The 21,154-nt window shown below is 35.6% G+C and overlaps 1 protein-coding gene and 2 pseudogenes across 2 annotated transcripts in view; 2 read left to right on the top strand and 1 right to left on the bottom strand.

Annotated features, from left to right (window-relative positions):
• The window catches only part of SPIDR (scaffold protein involved in DNA repair), a 501,036-nt gene that overhangs the window by 475,290 nt on the left and 4,592 nt on the right, over positions 1–21,154 (bottom strand). The gene's annotated exons all lie outside the window — the stretch shown is intronic.
• On the top strand, positions 6,529–9,595 carry LOC124507923 (heterogeneous nuclear ribonucleoprotein A1-like; annotated as a pseudogene).
• Positions 13,720–14,502, top strand: LOC124507633 (deoxycytidine kinase-like; annotated as a pseudogene).

The raw sequence follows: 21,154 nt of genomic DNA, 5'->3' as shown, positions 1-21,154 counted from the left end.
TAAGAGACTCTTAAATATAGAGAACAAAATGAGGGTTGCTGGAGTGGAGGTCGGTGGGGGGATGGACTAAATGGGTAATAGGCATTAAAGAGGGTACTTACTGGGATGAACACTGGGTGTTATATGTAATAGATAAATCCCTGGGCTCTACTCATGAAGCCAAGATGACACTATGTTTACTAACTTGTATTTAAATATAAAAAAAAAGATGTGAGGGGTGTGTGTACATATATATACGTACACATATATGTATGTTGACTATTACCCATCAAAAAGAATGAAATCTTGCCATTTGCAACAACATGGATGGACCTAGAGGATATAATGCTAAGCGAAATAAGTCAGAGAAAGACAAATACCATATGATTTCACTCATGTGGAATTAAAGAAACTAATGAACAAAGGGAAAAAAAGAGAGACAAAACAAGAACCAGACTCTTAACTATAAGAGAACAAACTGATGGGTACCAGAGGGAAGGTGAATTGGGGAATGGGGGAAATTGTGGATAGGACTTAAATAGTACATTTACTATGATAAGCAATGAGTAATGTATAGAATTGTTGAATCATAATATTATACACCTGAAACTAACACACACTGTATGTTAACTGTAGCTGGAATTTAAAAAAAAACAACCTACCTTAACAAAAAATAAAGTGAGAAGTGTTACTCTACCCAATGTTAAGGACTATCTTATGGCTACAATAATCAAAACAGTGATTTTGGCAAAGAAACTGAAACACAGATGAGTGGAACACTTCAAAAACCAGAAACAGAGACTGACAGAAGTATTCAATTGCTTTTTGACAAAAAAACAAAACTTTATGTGTGTGTGTGTGTGTGTGTGTGTGTGTGTGTGTATACATACAGTACTACACAACTGAATATCCATAAGCAAAAAAATAACAACAATGAGAAGGATTTCAACCTAATGTCTTATACAAAAATTAACTCAAAATACGGAACAAATTTGAATGGTACTAAGATTCATCTCCTAAACCAGGACACTCTATCAATAATGGTAGCAGTAGCTTTTTGCCTATCACATAAACACAAAAACAGAGTCAAGAAAAATGAGGAATCAGAGGAATATATTCCAAATGAAAGAAGATAAAACTTTAGGAAAAACTTAATGAAACAGGAAAAAGTCATTCACCTGATAAAGTATTCTAAGTAATGGTCATAAAGAAGCTCATTGATCTGGGAAGAAAAATGGACTAAGAGTAAGAACTTCAAAAAAGAGCTTAAACAAGGGTAAGAAAAGTACCAAATTGAAGTCTCAGAGCTGAAGAAATAACTGAACTGAAAAATACACTAAGGGCTCGACAGACTAGATGAAGCAGAAAGATTAGTGAATCGGAAAACAGAGCAAATGAACTCACCTAATCACAGCGGGAAAAAAAAAATGAATGAAAAAATGAAGATAGCTTACCTATAAGACAACATCAAGTGGTATAACATTTGCACCATAAGGGTCTCAGAAGGGGAAGAGAGTGAAAGAGATAAAAACAAACAAAAAAAACAAAACAAAACAAAAAAAAACTGTTTGAATAAATAATGGCTGAATATATCACTAGTTTGGGTAAAGAAAGACATCCAGATCCAGGAAACCCAGAGAATTAAAAAAAAAAAAAAAAAAAAAAAAGATGAGCCAAAAGAGCTGCACCAATACACATTAAAAACAAAATGTCAAAAGCTAAAGACAACGACTCTCAAAAGCAGCAAGTGAAAAACAACTTGTTATGTACAAGGAAACCCCCATGGGAAATCAGCAGATTTTTCAGCCAGGAAAAGGGAATGATATGATATATTAAAAGATACTATACTATACTGTAATATATATAATAAATGATAAAAGAGACAATATATTAAAAGAACTGGCCGGGGGCGGGGGGGGTGGAAAGCACTTACAACCAAAAATACTCTAGCCAGCAAGGTTATCATTCAGGATTGTAGGGGAGATAAGGAGTTCCCAGACAAAAAAATTAAAGGAGTCCATCACCATGCAACCAGTAACAGAAGTAATATTAAGAGACTTCTCCAAGCTGAAAAGAAAAGGCATAATTAGTAACAAGAAAACATAAAAGTGAAATCCTACTAGGAAAGGTATATATGTAATAACAACAGTGGATTGATCACTTATAAAGCTAGTGTGAACATTAAAAAACAAAAGTAGTAACAAGATCACTAAAACAGGTAAGGCAAACACAAAAATATGTAAAATATGACATCAAAAAAAAAAAAAAACCAGGGTGGGGGAGTGTGTGTGGAATAAAAAGGTAGATTGATTTGTTTTTTAAGTAGTCTTCACACCCAGCGGGGATCCCATTGTGGGGCCTGAACTCACAACCATGAAATCAAGACCTGAGCCAAGATCAAGAGTTGGACATTCAACCAACTGAGCCATGCAGGCACCCAAAAATGTAGTTTTAAAATGCATTCAAACTGAAGCTGCTATCAACTTTAGACTGCTATATACACAGGCATATATATATATATATACATATACATACACACATGTACATATTATATATATGCACAGGCATATATATATATATATATATATATATATAACCACAAAGCAAAAACCTATAGTATATACACAAATGAGAAAGGAACTTAACGTAACACTAAATAAAATCATCAAACCATAGGGAAGAAAGTAAGACAAGAAAAAGGGAACAGAGAGGAACTACCAAACAGCCAGAAAACAAGTAACAAAAGAGCAGTAAATACATAACTATCGATGATTATTTCAAAGGCAAGTGGACTAAATTCTATCATAAGACACAGAATGGCTGAATTGATTAAAAAAAAAAAAATCTGTACTACCTACAAAAACTCCCCTTAAGTGTGAAGAGACATAAAGACTGAAAGTGAATGGATAGAAAAAGATGTTCCATGCATTGGAAACCAAAAGAAAGCTGGGGTGACTAGTTATACCAAACAAAATAGACTCTAAAAGAGTGTAACAAAAGACAAAAAAAAAAAAAAAGGATATTACATAATGATAAAACTGTCTAATCCAACAAGAAGATATAACATGTGTAAATACTTACGCACCCAACAAAGAAGCACCTAAATATAAATGAATCTAAAGAGAAAAATTGCCAGCAATTTACAATAATAGTAAGGAACTTTCATAGTCCTCTTAAATCAATGGATAGATCGTCCAGACAGAGATCAATAGGAAACATCAGCCCTAAAAAAGACATTAGACCAGAAAGACCTAATGGATAAATACAGAACATTCCAGCCAAAAGCAAAAGAATACACATTCTTCTCCAGTGTACCTCGAACATTCTCCAGTATAAATCATATGTCAGAACACAAACAAGTTTCAATAAATTTAGAAATATTAAAATCACATCAAGCATCTTTTTCAACCAAAACGGTATGAGCTCTTTCATACAAAATAGGTATCAATTACAAGAAGAAAACTGGTAAACTCACAAATATGTAGAGCTTAAACATGCCACTGAACAATTGATGGGTAAATGAAGAAATCAAATGTGAAATCAGAAATAACTTGAGACAAATGAAAATGGAAATACTACATACCAAAGACAGGATGCAGTAAAAGCAGCTCTAAAAGGAAAGTTGACAGTGATACATGCCCTACTTGAAGAAACATGGAGAAAGGATAAATATCATGTACACCATATATATCTCACACACACACCATGGAATACTAGCCTGCCATAAAAAAGATAAAAATCTCACCATCTGTGATAACATGAATGGACTTTATGCTAATATTATATAATATGCTAATATAATATGCTAATATGCTAAATGAGATAAGTCAGACAAAGACAAAAACAAATACTGTATGATTTCACTTATATGTAGAATCTTTCAAAAAAATTAACAAAACTTGTACATATGGAGAGTAAAACGGTGGTTACCAGAGGGGACAGGGGTTGAGGGTGGGTAAAATTGGTGAAGGGGGTCAAAAGCTATAAACTTCCAATTATAAAGTAAATAAGTCATGAAGTGTAATGTACAGCATGGTGACCATAGTCAATAATGTACTACACATTGGAAAGTTGCCAAGAGAATAAATCTTAATCACAAGAAAAAAAGTTTTTGTAATTTTGTATCGGGATGAATGGTAGGTAACTAGATTTATTGCAGTGATCATTCTGCAGTATATGCAAATATCAAGCCATTATGCTATATACCTGAAACCTATATATTGTTAATTATACATCAATTTAAAAAAATAAGTAAAAGACATGAATGGATATTTCACCAAAAAGGATAGATTTGGCAAATAAACACATAAAACAGATTCAATATCCTTAGTCATCATGGAAATATAAATTAAAATAATAATTAGTTAATAACACACACCTATCAGAGTGACTAAAATAAAAAATGTGATGGTCAAGCTTGCAGAATAATCTCTTTTTTTATATATATATATATGAAATTTATTGACAAATTGGTTTCCATACAACACCCAGTGCTCGTCCCAAAAGGTGCCCTCCTCAATACCCATCACCCACCCTCCCCTCCCTCCCACCCCCCATCAACCCTCAGTTTGTTCTCAGTTTTTAACAGTCTCTTATGCTTTGGCTCTCTCCCACTCTAACCTCTTTTTTTTTTTTTTTCCCCTTCCCCTCCCCCATGGGTTCCTGTTAAGTTTCTCAGGATCCACATAAGAGTGAAACCATATGGTATCTGTCTTTTTCTGTATGGCTTATTTCACTTAGCATCACACTCTCCAGTTCCATCCACGTTGCTACAAAAGGCCATATTTCATTTTTTCTCATTGCCACATAGTATTCCATTGTGTATATAAACCACAATTTCTTTATCCATTCATCAGTTGATGGACATTTAGGCTCTTTCCATAATTTGGCTATTGTTGAGAGTGCTGCTATGAACATTGGGGTACAGGTGCCCCTATGCATCAGTACTCCTGTATCCCTTGGATAAATTCCTAGCAGTGCTATTGCTGGGTCATAGGGTAGGTCTATTTTTAATTTTCTGAGGAACCTCCACACTGCTTTCCAGAGCGGCTGCACCAATTTGCATTCCCACCAACAGTGCAAGAGGGTTCCCGTTTCTCCACATCCTCTCCAGCATCTATAGTCTCCTGATTTGTTCATTTTGGCCACTCTGACTGGCGTGAGGTGATACCTGAGTGTGGTTTTGATTTGTATTTCCCTGATAAGGAGCGACGCTGAACATCTTTTCATGTGCCTGTTGGCCATCTGGATGTCTTCTTTAGAGAAGTGTCTATTCATGTTTTCTGCCCATTTCTTCACTGGGTTATTTGTTTTTCGGGTGTGGAGTTTGGTGAGCTCTTTATAGATTTTAGATACTAGCCCTTTGTCCGATATGTCATTTGCAAATATCTTTTCCCATTCCGTTGGTTGCCTTTTAGTTTTGTTGGTTGTTTCCTTTGCTGTGCAGAAGCTTTTGATCTTCATAAGGTCCCAGTAATTCACTTTTGCTTTTAATTCCCTTGCCTTTGGGGATGTGTCGAGTAAGAGATTGCTACGGCTGAGGTCAGAGAGGTCTTTTCCTGCTTTCTCCTCTAAGGTTCTGATGGTTTCCTGTCTCACATTTAGGTCCTTTATCCATTTTGAGTTTATTTTTGTAAATGGTGTGAGAAAGTGGTCTAGTTTCAACCTTCTGCATGTTGCTGTCCAGTTCTCCCAGCACCATTTGTTAAAGAGGCTGTCTTTTTTCCATTGGATGTTCTTTCCTGCTTTGTCAAAGATGAGTTGGCCATACGTTTGTGGGTCTAGTTCTGGGGTTTCTATTCTATTCCATTGGTCTGTGTGTCTGTTTTTGTGCCACAGAATAATCTCTTATTAGAGGTAAGGACCTCTAATAACCCACTCCTTCATAAAAGGAATAAGAAGAGTAGCAAAAATAGTCCATCTAATTTTTCATAACTATAGGCTTGTAACAATCTGAATAGAATTTACCCAAGAAAACAACTGAATCTCAACATAAACAATAAACTTCGTGTGTTTTAACTTGCCCTAGTTTCATACCCCCCTCTCTAGTTTCATGGCAGCTTTGAAAAGCAGTAGCCTCATAACCAGAGTAGCTGTGTAAACCAGCAGCCTAGAAGTCACAGGAGAGAGGAAACTGCATTTAGAGCTCCTCAAAAGGCCCTATCCCCAGAGTACTATCATAATCTGACCTGCCTGGCAGCTTTTAGGAAAAAACTTATAAACAGAATTTATAATTTGATTCAGCAGCTCATTCAATGGGAAAAGTCCTATCCCCAGGGCATGTCTCTAAAAGAGTCAGCAGCAATTAATTATTAATTAATTATTGCTAAACAAATTATTATTGCAGATGTGTGAAGCAGCAATAGTGGTTTAAGGAACCAAGACTGGCCAAATATACCTAAAAGGAAGATCTGGAGAATGCTGTCCATAGGCAGCTTGAAAAGAGATGACATATTCCTGGGGATCTAGAATGCTATTTGCATGTACAAAACTGTATCCATGCTGAGGAAAAAAACTAAGAAAGCCCAAATCTCTCAACTCTGGATAACCATGAAGCCCTCCCTGCACAAGGAGAAAGGAATAGCTGATTATATACTGGCAGAGTATAGAATGCATGCCTCAAAAACACAGAATCCCTTGGTAAAGGATGAAAGACTTATTGGCTCTAGGTACTTAAAGAAATCGCTGTGCAATAATTCACAGGCAAGTAAACTAACCATGTAGTGTCTTTAGTAACTACACACAACAGGATATACGAACTTTACAAAATTAGCCTAGAAAGGTCATTAAACAAACAAAACAAATTGCAACAACAACGGGAGGAAGTGGGGGATCTTAATGTCCACGTTATATTATTTAAAATCTTTACTTTTCAACAAAAAAATTGAAAGACAAATGAATAAATAGGAAAAGTATGACAAGGAAAAAGCAAGCAAGAGAAAATGTACTTGAGGGAGCCCAGAAGTTTGAATCAGTACACAAAGCTTTAAGTCAACTATTACAAATAAGCTCAAAATTAAAAATATGGAAGTTATGTCTAAAATACTTTAATTATAAAAATGCCTCACCAAATAGAAAATATAAATACGTAGCAATTATTTAACAATAACAACAACAAAAAAAACCCACAAATATTACAATCAAATAGAAGTTTAGGAGTTGACTAATACAAAAACTAAAATGAAGTCACTAGATAGGCTCAACAGATTTGAGCTGGCAGAAAAATCAGCAAACTTTAGACAGGACAAAACAGATTATCTGAACTGAAGAACAGAAAGAAAAAAGGCTGAAGACAAATGAACACAACCTCTGAGACCTGTGGGACACTATCAGGTATACAAATATATGCAAATTAAGAATTTCAGAAGAAAAGGAGAGAAATAAGCAACAGAAATTTTACTTGAATAGAGCCCTAAAACCTCAAATTTCATGAAATATCATACATCCAAAAAGCTCAAAGAACTTCAACTAAGATAAACTCAAAGAGACTCACCACAGACACATCATGCCAACTGGTGAAAAACAAAGAGAAATCACAAAAGCAAAAAACATAAATGAATTATCATGTAAAACGAGCCTCAATAAAATTAACAGCTGACTTCCCATGAGAAATCATGAAGATGCCCTCAAACAACATAATACACATTCTTCCCACATAAACATGAAATATTCTTTTGGACAGATCATATTTTAGGCCATAAAACAAACCTCAATAAACTTAAAAAGAGTGAGATTAATAACATTCTTGAACAAGAACACAATGAAATTAAAAACTAAAAAGAAATAAAACTGAAAAATCACAATGTAGAGATTAAACAACACATTCCTAAATAATAACAGATAAAAGAAAAAAAAATCACAAGAAAAATTAGAAGATGCTTTGGGAAGAACAAAAATATACCAAAACTTTTTTTGAAAAAGGTCTATCAAAAAGATTTACTTGCTTTAAAATGCATTCATTTCCAGAAGCATTGTTAATAAAACATTACAATTTCTCATCCTCTGTAATAAAGTATTGAAAATGAGTTGTGGTATGGTAGCAAACACTGCAGGTATTAAGTGCAATGAACCTGTGATGCCTTTATAAATCTGAAACCCATGTAGGACAATAAATTAACAATGAAAAAGACAAGAGCATCTAACTGCTGTCTGGTTATCTCCCTGCAATGCTTCAGCTTATAAGTTGTGCTCATTCAACATAAAATTAGGTCTTTCAAATTGTAAGGCGGATTTTTGCTGATATATTCCTAGTGCGAAAAAAATAGTACCTTACCACAAAAATATTTTTATGGCACAAAATTTAAGTTGTTCCATAGTGGTTCACATAGGTGTAATAACAAATAGGCATAGGGCGCATGGGTGGCTCTGTCAGGGGAGTGTCAGACCTTGATTTCGGCTCAAGTCTTGATCCCAGGGTCATGGGATCCAGCCCCGTGTCAGGAGCTGCCCCTCTCCCCTGCTCGCATACACTCGCTCTCTAAAATAAGAAATAAAAAATAATAAATAGGCACAAGAAAATAAAATTCCTGTAAACTATAAAGAAGTAAATTTCACCTTTTTCTGCCCGTAGACAACGCCAAGTAAGCATCGTTAAAGTCTCCCCTCCCACTGCTGTCATATCTAAGTCAGAATCTCCCAAAGAGCCTGAACAGCTGCGGAAGCTTTTCATAGGAGGTCTGAGCTTTCAAACCACCGATGAGAGTCTGAGAGTCCGATGAGAGTCCCCATTTTGAGCAATGGGGAACACTTATGGACTGTGTGGTAATGACAGATACAAATACCAAGCGCTCCAGAGGCTTTGGGTCTGTCACGTTTGCCACTGTGGAAAAGGTGGATGCAGCCATGAATGCAAGGCCACACAAAATGGATGGAAGAGTTGTAGAACCAAAGAGGGCTGTCTCAAGAGAAGATTCTCAAGACCTGGTGCCCACTTAACAGTGAAAACGATTTTTGTCAGTGGCATTAGACACTAAGAGATAATTTTGAACAGTATGGGAAAACTGAAGTGATTAAAATCATGACTGATCAAGGCAGTGACAAAAAGAGAGCCTTTGCTTTTGTAACGTTTGATGATCATGACTCTGTAGACAAGACTGTCATTCAGAAATACCATACTGTGAATGGCCACAACTGTGAAGTAGGGAGAGCTCTATTTAAGCAAAAGATGGCTAGTGCTTCATCCAACCAAGGAGGTCAAAGTGGTTCTGAAAACTTTGGTGGTGGTCATGGAGGTGGTTCTGGTGGGAATGACAACTTTGGTTGTGGAGGAAACTTCAGAGGGTGAGGTGGCTTTGGTGGCAGTCAACAGGGTGGTGGAAATGGGGATGGCTATAATGGATTTGGTAATGATGGAAGCAACTATGAAGATGGTGGAAGCTATAATGATTTTGGAAATTACAACAATCAATCTTCAAATTTTGGACCCATGAAAGGAGGAAATTTTGGAGACAGAAGCTCTGGCCCCTGTGGTGGTGGAGGCCAATACTTTGCCAAACCACAAAACCAAGGTGACCATGGTGGTTCCAGCAACAGCAGTAGCTATGGCAGTGGCAGAAGGTTTTACTATGTTTACTGCCAGGAAACAAGGCTTAGCAGGAGAGGAGAGCCAGAGAAGTGACAGGGAAGCTACAGGTTACAACAGATTTGTGAACTCAGCCAAGCACAGTGATGGCAGGGTCTAGCTGCTACAAAGAAGACATGTTTTAGACAATGTACATTGACAAAAAATCTAAGGACTGTATTTGTGATTAATTGTATAACAGGTTATTTTAGTTTCTGTTCTCTGGAAAGTTTACAGCATTCCAACAAAGGGTTTTAATGTAGATTTTTTTTTTTTTGCACCCATGCTGCTGATTGTTAAATATTAATCATAGTCTGATCATGACGCTGAATAAATGCGTCTTAAAAAAAAAAAAGTAAATTCTTTCTCTGCATCTATGAGAGGATCATATGGTTCTTATCCTTCCTTTTATTGATGTGATGAATCACGTTGTTTTGTGGATATTGAACCAGCCCTGCATCCCAGGTATAAATCCCACTTGGTCGTGGTGAATAATTGTTTTAATATATTGTTGGAGCTGGTTGGCTAATATCTTGTTGAGTATTTTTACATCCTTGTTAATCAGAGAAATTGGTCTATAGTCCTTTTTACTGGGGTCTCTGGTTTTGGAATCAAGGTAATGCTGGCTTCATAGAAAGAGTTTGGAAGTTTTCCTTCCATATCTATTTTTTGGAACAGCTTCAAGAGAATAGGTGTTAACTCTTCCTTAAATGTTTGGTAGAATTCCCCTGGAAAGCCATCTGGCCCTGGACTCTTGCTTTTTGGCAGATTTTTGATTACTAATTCCATTTCCTTACTGGTTATGGGTCTGTTCAAATTTTCTATTTCTTCCTGTTTCAGTGTTGGTAGTGTATATGTTTCTAGGAATTTGTCCATTTCTTCCAGATTACCCATTTTATTGGCATACAATTGCTCATAATATTCTCTTATTATTGTTTTTATTTCTGCTGTGTTGGTTGTGATCTCTCCTCTTTCATTCTTGATTTTATTTATTTGGGTCCTTTCTTTTTTCTTTTTAATCAAACTGGCTAGTGATTTATCAATTTTGTTAATTCTTTCCAAGAACTAGCTTCTGGTTTCATTGATCTGTTCTGGTTTTTTTTTGGTTTCGATAGCATTAATTTCTGCTCTAATCTTTATTATTTCCTGTCTTCTGCTGATTTGGGGTTTTATTTGCCGTTCTTTTTCCAGCTCCTTAAGGCGTAAGGTTAGGTTGTGTATCTGAGATCTTTCTTCCTTCTTTAAAAAGGTCTGGATTGCTATATACTTTCCTCTTATGACCTAACAACTCAGGCAACAACAGATGTTGGTGAGGATGAGGAGAAAGAGGATCTCTTTTGCATTGCTGGTGGGAATGCAAGCTGGTGCAGCCACTCTGGAAAACAGTATGGAGGTTGCTCAAAAAACTGAAAATAGAACTACCCTACGACCCAGCAATTGCACTACTAGGCATTTATCCACGGGATACAGGTGTGCTGTTTCGAAGGAACACATGCACCCCATGTTTAGAGCAGCACTATCAACAATAGCCAAAGTATGGAAAGAGCCCAAATGTCCATCGATGGATGAATGGATAAAGAAGATGTGATATATATATATACATATATCTTACCACTTATACACACACACACACACACATACACACAATGGAGTATTACTTGGCAGTCAAAAAGAATGAAATCTTGCCATTTGCAACTACGTAGATGGAACTGGAGGGTATTATGCTAAGTGAAATTAGTCTGAGAAAGACAAAACTCATATGACTTCATTCATATGAGGACTTTAAGAGACAAAACAGATGAACATAAGGGAAGGGAGACAAAAATATTATAAAAACAGGGAGGGCGACAAAACAGAAGAGACTCATAAATATGGAGAACAAACTGAGGGTTACTGGAGGGGCTATGGGAGGGGGGATGGGCTAAATGGGTAAGAGGCATTAAGGAATCTACTCCTGAAATCATTGTTGCACTATATGCTTACCAACTTGGATGTAAATTTTTAAAAATTAAAAATAAAATTTAAAAAAAAAGTAAAATTTCAAATCACAAATTACAGAACCTAGTTATTAATAGGCAATGTATGAAAATACACAACATGTAATGGGAACATGTTTAGAACACATAAGTAAATTCAACAAGTTACTTTAAAAAACTCATCGGGGGGGGCTCCTGGGTGGCGCAGTCGGTTAAGCGTCCGACTTCAGCCAGGTCACGATCTCGCGGTCCGTGAGTTCGAGCCCCGCGTCAGGCTCTGGGCTGATGGCTCAGAGCCTGGAGCCTGCTTCTGATTCTGTGTCTCCCTCTCTCTCTGCCCCTCCCCCGTTCATGCTCTCTCTGTCCCAAAAATAAATAAACGTTGAAAAAAAAAAATTTAAAAAACTCATCAGGGCGCCTGGGTGGCGCAGTCGGTTGAGCCTCCGACTTCAGCCAGGTCACGATCTCGCGGTCCGTTAGTTCGAGCCTGCGTCAGGCTCTGGGCTGATGGCTCCGAGCCTGGAGCCTGTTTCCGATTCTGTGTCTCCCTCTCTCTCTGCCCCTCCCCCGTTCATGCTCTGTCTCTCTCTGTCCCAAAAAAATAAATAAACGTTGAAAAAAAAATTTTTTTTTAAAAACTCATGGAGGGGCACCTGGGTGGCTCAGTCAGTTAAATGACTGACTCTTGATTTTGGCTCAGGTCATCAACTAGTGGTTCGTGAGTTTGAGCCAGCATCAGGCTCTGCGCTGACAGTGTGGGGCCTGCTTGGGATTCTCTGTCTCCTGTCTCCCTTTCTCTCTGCCCCTCCCCTGCTCGCTCACTCTCTCTCTCAAAAATAAACATTAAAAAAAACAAAAAAAACTCATGGCAAAGAAAGCTGTAGTTACATACAGGGAAATCTATAGTTATAAATGCCTATTTTTTTTAAAAGAAAGATCTCAATTTAATAAATCTTTCATCTTGGAAAATTTGAAAAGAGCAAGCTAAATCCAAAGCAAGCAGAAGGAAGGAAATGAGAACAATTATGCAGAAATAGGTAAAACAGAATTAAAACAAAATAAACAAAATCCAGAGTTGGTTCCTTGAAAAGATCAACAACATTGACAAATCTTTAGGTAGACTAACCAAGAAAAAAAGAGAAAAAATTCAAATTGTAAAAATCAAGAACAAAAAATAGAGAGGAGTCCTATCAAAGTTACAGAAAGGATTACAAGGGACACTACAAGAACAACTGCATGCCAACAAACTAGATAATTGAAATAAAATGAACGACACAAACTAGCAAAACAGACTCAGGTAGAAATAAAAATACTCATGTATGAATAAGTATAATAGCTTGAATTCATAATTTAAAAATTTACCACAATGAAAATCCAAGGCTCCAATGGCTACACTGGTTATTTATACCAAACATTTTAAGAAGCATTAATACCAATCTTTCACAAATCCTTCCAAAAAATAGAAGAGGGAATATCTAATTCATACTATGAAATCAAATGCCCTCATAACAAAATCAAAGACATCACAAGAAAACTATAGACCAGTACCTCTTACAAATATAGATTAAAAAAAATCCTCAACAAAATACTAGCAAAATGAATCTAGCAACATAAACTACGGGTTATACACCATAATCATTAGGGTTTTTCCCCTAGGAATGCAAGATTTATGTAACATCCAAAAGTCAATGTAATAAACTATATTAAGGGGAAAATAGGATTATCTAATTAAATTGTAAAAAAATAACTAACAAAAGTCAACAGCCTTCCATGATAATAATTCTCAACATACTAGCAACAGAATACTTCTTCAATCTGATAAAGAATATCTGCAAAAAACTCACCTACCATCATACATAATAGTGAAACACTGAAAGTTTTCTTCCTAAGGATCAAGAAAAGTATGTCAGCTCTTACCACTTATATTTAATATTGTACTAAAGGTTCTAGCCAATGAAATTAGGCAAGAAAAAATAAAAGACATGCAGATTGGAAAGGAAAATGTAAAATTATCTCTATTCAGAGATGACATGATCTTATATGTAGAAAATTCTAAGGAATACACACACACAACTATTAAAATAAATGAGTTCAAGCTGCTGCAGGCGGGAGCTCAGCCTGCATGTCAAATCATGTTCTTTGGTGGCGTGAGCCCCAGTACATACATCTATGGCCACTTCCCACCCCTCCCTGCCCAGTGTGCTCAGGCTACCTACCACAAGACCAGAATGGCCACCCCATCCAAGACGAGACGCCCATCTCCCATGACCAGCTCTGAGGGGACCTGCACCAAGAAAACTGTCATCGAAAGGAACATTGCTTCAGGGAAGACATTTGTGAATATTCTTAAACAGGTCTGCAAAGATTGGGAAGTGGTTCCTGAACCTGCTGCCAGATGGTGCAATGCTCAAAGTACTCAAGACGACTTTGAGGAACTAACATTTTAAAAAAGTGGTGGGAATGTTCTTCAGATGATATATGAGTAACCTGAATGACAGTCATTTACCTTCCAATCATATGCCTGCCTCAGTCGAATATGAGCCTAGCTTGCTTGTCTCAATAGCAAGCTCAAAGATGCAGAAAAGCCTGTGTCAATTTTTGAACAACCTCTATATAGGTATAGGCATAGTTTTGCATCTAGTTTGTATCAGTATGATTACATGAATGAAACAGAGTAGGCAATTTATCAAGACTGGCATGACTGGATGAATCTAAAGTTTGGCCAAGGCTCTGAACTGGATGGAATCAGTTTTCTTTGAGCCACTGCAGAGAAATGCTTGAATAGAATATGGGAAAGAAATGAAGACCAAGGCATTCTTGAATATATACAGAAGCTTCACTATAAGCATGAAAGCTGAGTCCTGCATAGAACACTGAAAATCAACTTTGATTTTCTACAAGAAATCCCTATCTTAACACTGGATATTAACGAAGACTTTCAAGGCAAATATGGTTGAAAAGGCCAAAGAATCTTTGAGTACTTTGTGATCTTGCTGAAGACTACAGGCAACCAAATGATTCCAGGTACTTCAGCTTTGTGCTTCATATTCATTCAAGTGTTTAGAAAACCCAGGATTTCTACCATTTTTGTTCCAAGAAAAAAAATTTTTTTTTGATGAATTCTACATAAGATTTTAGAAGCAGTTTCTTTTCTTTTTTGCTTAAAAAAATAAAGACATTTAATTATCTTTCACAACAGACAGTCTGGAGGAAGATGGTTCCAAGTAAGTACAGGCTAAATTCTGTCATAAAGGACCCAGTCTCCTCCTGTCTCTCCCCTCCATTATTCTCAACAGGCTGGCCTTTATTTATCTGTTTATTTGTTTTTTTCCTGGTACTTCTTATTGCACTAGTGACCAGTTTCTTCACTGGGAACTTTAATGTTACATAGTAAATGGTAATGTGTCCTGTGTAAATTAGCACACCTATTAAAAGTTGAAAAGTGGAATTTAAGGAATCCCTACAAAAGAGTTATAAAGTTTTATTTTAAATATTTTTCATTAAGTGCTTCCCCTTCCATCTTAAGTTATATGGAAGATAAGACCAGTTTAGTATTTAATCACTTCATTGATATTTACTAATGTGTCTATAACACATTAATAAGTAAAGGAGCAGGTCAGACTTTGTTCCCATTTTGTAATGGCATAACCTAGGTTATGAGTTATTTAATCTTTTTCTGCTTTTGTTTCTACATCTGTGGCATGGGTGAGACTAGATTCATCTTCTTTTGCATTGGATTTTAGAGGATTAAAGAGGAAATGATAACTTAAAATGTTTTTGTCCTTAAAAGACAAATGAGTATAAAGATTCAATGCACATGGAGCTTACTATAGCCACCTACTTTCTCCCTTCTCAGACAATTCTTTTAGAATAGAATATTACTGCTATAAAGGATTGGCTTAAAATTTAATTGTCCTTAATTCACTTAAGGTGAATTAAGTATAGATTCCCTTAAATTGCTTCCCATTTTTATAGGTAAAACATTAGTGGAACATAGCAAAAGATAAGTTTTTCCATTTTACTAAAAATGACCCTGTGCTAGGAATGAGTAGTTTTTCTTTATCTTTGTACTCGGTGAGAAGTCAAAAGAGATACTAAAGACAAAGAAGATTATTTTCTTAGCAGTTTAGTCTCTTTTGTCCCAGATCTTACTTCCTGTCCCATCCTGCTTTCCCTAGGGTCTAGATTAATTAGGTGGCCTATTTTTTTTTTAAGTTTTAATTTTTTTTTTATTTATTTATTTTTTTTTTTAGTAATCTCTACACCCAATGTGGGGTTTGAACTCATGACCTTCAGAGGCAGAGTCACATGCTCTTCCAACTGAGCAGGTCAGGCAGCCCAGCAGCCTGCCATTTTAAAGTTTAAATAAAAGTCACACATTTCTACTTTGAGACCATCATGGTCACTCTTTGCTTCAGAGCTTGCTTTGCGTCTCTATAGAGTTATACTTTAGGGGTTTTTCTCCTTTAAATTACTGATAAAAATGATCTTGTTTTACATATTCTGTATCTTGAAAGCATTATCATTTTTGTTAAATATATATTAGGAAATATATAAAATAATAAAGACAAGGTAGAGTAAGTTTTTAAAATCTGCATGGATTCATTTTAGGTCTATAGGTAAAGATTTTCTTCACATTTGTTCAGTTAGGGTATGCAATATTTAACTTTTCTACTTGACATTTTTGAAAAAAAATCTATGCTTTTGAAACTATTATTTTCCTTTCTTTTTAAAATGTCATTTTTTGTTTAGTTTTGTTTTGATAATCAAAGATTATAATTTTGTAGGCTAACCAATCTAGATGCACTGATCTTTGAAAAGGAGACTTTATTTCAAATGCTATATTCCCCATGTATATTAAAACTGTCTCATGTTATTGTATGGGGTTTTTTTGTTTGTGTTTGATACAAATGAATTTGCTTACTAAATATTAGCTTAATGAATAAGTATAAATCTCAAAAATAAAATAATTGAGTTCAGCAAAGCTGCAAAATGCAATCTCAATGTAAAAAATCAACTGTATTTATATATACTAACAATGAACAATACAAAAATGAATTTTTTTAAAAACTGCATTAACAGTATGAAAAAGAATAAAATACTTAAGGAATAAATGTAACTAAAGAAGTACAAGATTTTCACGGTGAAAACTATAAAATACTGTTGAAAGAAATTAAAGATCTAAATAAAATGGAAAGACATCCCACATTCATTAATTGGAAAACTTAGTATTAAGATGGCAATACTCTACAATTTATTTACAGACTTAATCCAATAAATATCCCAGGTGGCTGGTTATAGAATCTGACAAGCTGATGCTATTATTCACATGGAAATTCAAGGAACCCAGAACAATTTAAACAATCTTGAAATAAAAAAAAAAAAAGAGACTTCACAAGCTACCATAATTAGGAAACTATGGTAATGGCAAAAGGATAACACATAGATTAATGGAAGAGAATTTATAGTTAAGAAGTAAACTCTTAGGGGTGCCTGGGTGGCTCAGTCAGTTAAGTGTCCGACTTCAGTTCAGGTCACGAGCCCTGCATTGGGCTCTATGCTGATAGCTCGAAGCCTGAAGCCTGCTTCGGATTGTGTCTCCCTCTCTCTGCCCCTCCTCTGCTCACGCTCTGTCTCTCTCTTAAAAATAAATAAACATTAAAAAAATTTTTTTAAAAAAGAAAGGAAGAAACTCTTACATTTATGGTCAATTGAATTTCAAAAAAACAAACAAACCAATACAATTTAGTGGGGGAAGAATAATCTTTTCAACAAATGGTGCTGGGACAACTGGATATCCACATGCAAAAGAATGAAGCTAGACACCTTACACCACACACAAAAATTAACTCAAAATGAACCACAGGTTTAAATGTAAAAGCTAAATAATAAAACTCTTAGGAAAAAACTCTCTGAAATAAATCTTCATGATCTTGGGTTAGGTAATGATTTCCAAGATATGACACCAAAAGCATAAGCAACAAAAGTAGATTGTGGACTTCAAAATTTTTAAACACTTGTGCTTCAAATGATACCATCAAGAAAACAGAAAGTGCACAGAATGGGAGAAAATATTTGCAAATCATATATCTCATATAGGAATGGTATAAGAACTTATAAAGAACACTAACAACAGTAAAAAGATAAATAATCCAACTAAAACATGGGCAAATAGCTTGAATAGATATTTCTTCAAAGAGACATAAAAATGGCCAAGAAGCACTTGAAAAGACATTCAAAATCATTAGTCATTATGGAAATGTAAACCAAAACCAAAACAATTTTATCCATTAAGATGGCTAAAATCAAGAGATAGGCAATGACAAGTGTTAACAAGGATATGGAGAAATTAGAATGTTCATTCCTTGCTGGTGAGACTATAAAATGATGCAACCTCTTTGCAACAAAGCTTAGCAGTTCCCTAAAATTTAATCATAGAATTACCATATGACCCAGCAATTATAATAGTAGGTTTATATCTAAGAGAAATGAAAACTTATGTCTATCCAAAAATTGGTATGCAAAGGATCATAGCAGTATTCTTAATAGCCAAACAGTGGAAATAACCCAAATTTCCATCTACTAATGGATTTTTTAAGGTGATATATCCATACAATAGAAAATTATTTTACCTTCAAAGAAAAATAAAGTATTGATACATGCAATAACAATGGGTGAACCTTGAAAATGTTATGCTAAGTGAAAGAAGCCAGTCATAAAGACCACATATTATTCCATTTATATGAAATATATACAGTAGGCAAATCCATGAAGACAGAAAATAGCTTTTGGTTGCCGTGGGGTTTCTTTTCAGGGTGATGAAAATGTTCTATAGTTAGAAATATTTGCCCAACTCTGTGAATACACTAAAAATCAGTGAACCTTATACTTTAAAAGGATAAATTTATTATCTATGAAACTGAATCATTCATACATTGCCAGTGTGACTGTAATACTGTACAGTCACTATGAGAAACAGTTAGTTTACTATAAAACTAAACATCCAGGGGAGCCTGGCTGGCTCAGTTGACAGGGCATGTGACTCTTGATCTCTGGGTTGCAAGTTTGGGCCCCACGTTGGGTGTGGAGATTACTTAAGAATAAAATCTTAAAAAAAGAAAAAAAGAAAACTAAACATCCAATTACCATATGAGCCAGCAGTTACATTCTTAGGTATTTATCTTAGAAAAAGAAAAGCTATGTTCAAACAAAAATCTGCACATATTATTCATAATAACCAAAACCAGAAATAGCCCAGATGTCCTTCAACAAGTAAAATGTTGAGCCAAACTGTAGTACGTGCATTCCATGGAATACTACTCAGCAATAAAAATGAACACTACTAATACACAAAACAACTAGTATTAGTCTCCAGAGTATTATGCTGAGTAAAAAGAAAAAAAGAAAAAGAAAATGATCCCAAAATATTATAAACTGCATGGTTTCATCTCTGTAACACTTTTGAAATGATGCAATGTTTAAAATGGTGAACAGATTAGCAACTGCCAGGGGTTAGCAGTGGGAAGCAAGTAGGTATGATGGATTATCAAAGGGATCCTTGAGCTAACAGAACGTTCAGTATCTCTAGTGGTGGTGGCACATAAATCTATACATGTGTAAAAATGTACCAACATAAATACACATACCTCCAGGGAAATCTGAATAAGATAATTAGATTGTATTAATGTCAAAATATTGGTGGGATATTGTACTACAGTTTTGCAAAATGTTACTACTGGAGCAAACTGGGTAAAGGATACATGATATCTCTATTATTCCTTAGAACTTAATATAAATCTACAGTTATCTCAATTTAAAAAAAAATGCCTCTCAGGCACAGAATTAAGTACAGGAAAGAATAGGGCAGTGATTGCTGGTTTTCATGAGAAACCATTTTGTACTATTTTATCTTATTTGTAAGCATATATTATTGATTAAAAAGAAAGAATATCTTCTCCCTTAAATAAGGTATATGTGTGAAGTACCTGACATATAGAACATCTTTGATAATGTTAGCTCTCTTTCCCTTCCATTTGAAGAACAAGACAATGTAGACAGACTAAGATGTCAATACTAAGTAGCCTGATTCTGAGTAGAGCCACCAGTAAGCCATCTGATGAGATTATCAAGGGCTAAAATTGGAACCGTAAGGTATTCCTACCAAGATAACTATGAGAGAATCTCTCACCATGACTGAACAACTTTAAAACAAAGCCCTCTTTCCAGTCCCTCTTCAGCAAGCTAAAAGTAATTCCAGGGAAATCTAGAGGCAAAGTAGTAGAGGGCATACAATAGATTTGCCGTCATATAAAAATCCTTTCATGATCATGGTTTTATTATTAACTGCTTTCATCACAACTAACATTAATTGAGTGCTTTTATGTTCACTACATCATTTCATGCATTCTCATCATTTAGTCTGCATGCTAATGCTGCAAGATATAGGTATTATCCCCATTTTATAGACAAACTACAACTTAGAAATGTTAGGTATATTGCCCTAGTCAGAGAGATAGTCAAGAGCACCATGTCAAGATTTTCCTCATGTATTTCCTCATGCTAGGAAATATATTCTAGCCACTAACTCTGCATGGTATTATTTTAACAAAAGTGCCTGACAATAACTATCATGTGCACCTTCCACACAAAGAAGGTACCCTGGCCTTGCACCTTACTGAGGTACCTTTCTGAGTATCCGTGAATCTGGGAATACTCTGAATATCTGGGAATTCACTGAGACTTTAAGTCTCAAGTCCATTCATTTTATCATAATGTCTGCACTCTATGCCCAACGACTCCAGTGTTGCCTTTCAAGCATTAAAATTCCTTTCCTTCCACCAACTCACTTTACCAATCACCAATCCACAGGGCTATCGTAAAAAGACCCACAAATGAGAACTTCCTATTTTCTTATTACATGTCCTTGGTCACTGCTGGTAAATACTCTTAATCATTCCCTAGTCCTCTGCTCACACACATTCTTCTGTACACACATACACACAATCACATACATTCATGAATTCCATACTCACTCTTCCCTTTACCTCTCCATGTCACTGTCATAGCTCAAGCCATCATATCTTCCCCAAGGTTAAAGTCTGCCATTGTAAACATCAGCCAATCTCCCATCTATTGACCTCTCCTTCCCTACAGTCTCAGAGAAAACATGTTCCTGTTCTCCATACTAACCTTCTGTAACAGAATCCAATCTCTGTAGTAAAGGGTCCTTACTTTCTCCACGGGCTCCATCCCTCTGGCTTCAAAGAAGCAAATGTCTCCCTTTCTTGAGAAACACTTTCACCTGAAATGGAGCCTTGTGTACTCTTCAGTTCAAACTGACATATACATTATATTTAGTTAATATCTATCATCATGCCCACATCATTATGCAAGAAGCACCAGAAATTAAGTTTTTGTGATGATAACGCAAAGGATTAGGGAAGGAAGGTGCCATCAGGAAGATGTAATTTTCCTTTTCTCTTTTTTAGAATGTTGCCGACATGGTTTTTCCTTCGGTGGGAAAAGAGGTCTATGATTCAGGGAGGAGAGCTATAATTCAGTCTGGGGAGGCAAAAGGAGTGAGGGGGTGTATTGGGAAATCTCAAAAGGTAAGCAACTAGGAAAGGGGAGTATTAGCCAG

Source organism: Lynx rufus, unplaced genomic scaffold, assembly GCF_022079265.1.
Source record: "Lynx rufus isolate CCGP_SWC_20201006 ecotype Redwood Valley unplaced genomic scaffold, mLynRuf1.p SCAF_12, whole genome shotgun sequence".
NCBI classification, from domain to species: Eukaryota; Metazoa; Chordata; class Mammalia; order Carnivora; family Felidae; genus Lynx; species Lynx rufus.
This window is presented reverse-complemented; position numbering and strand designations above follow the sequence as displayed.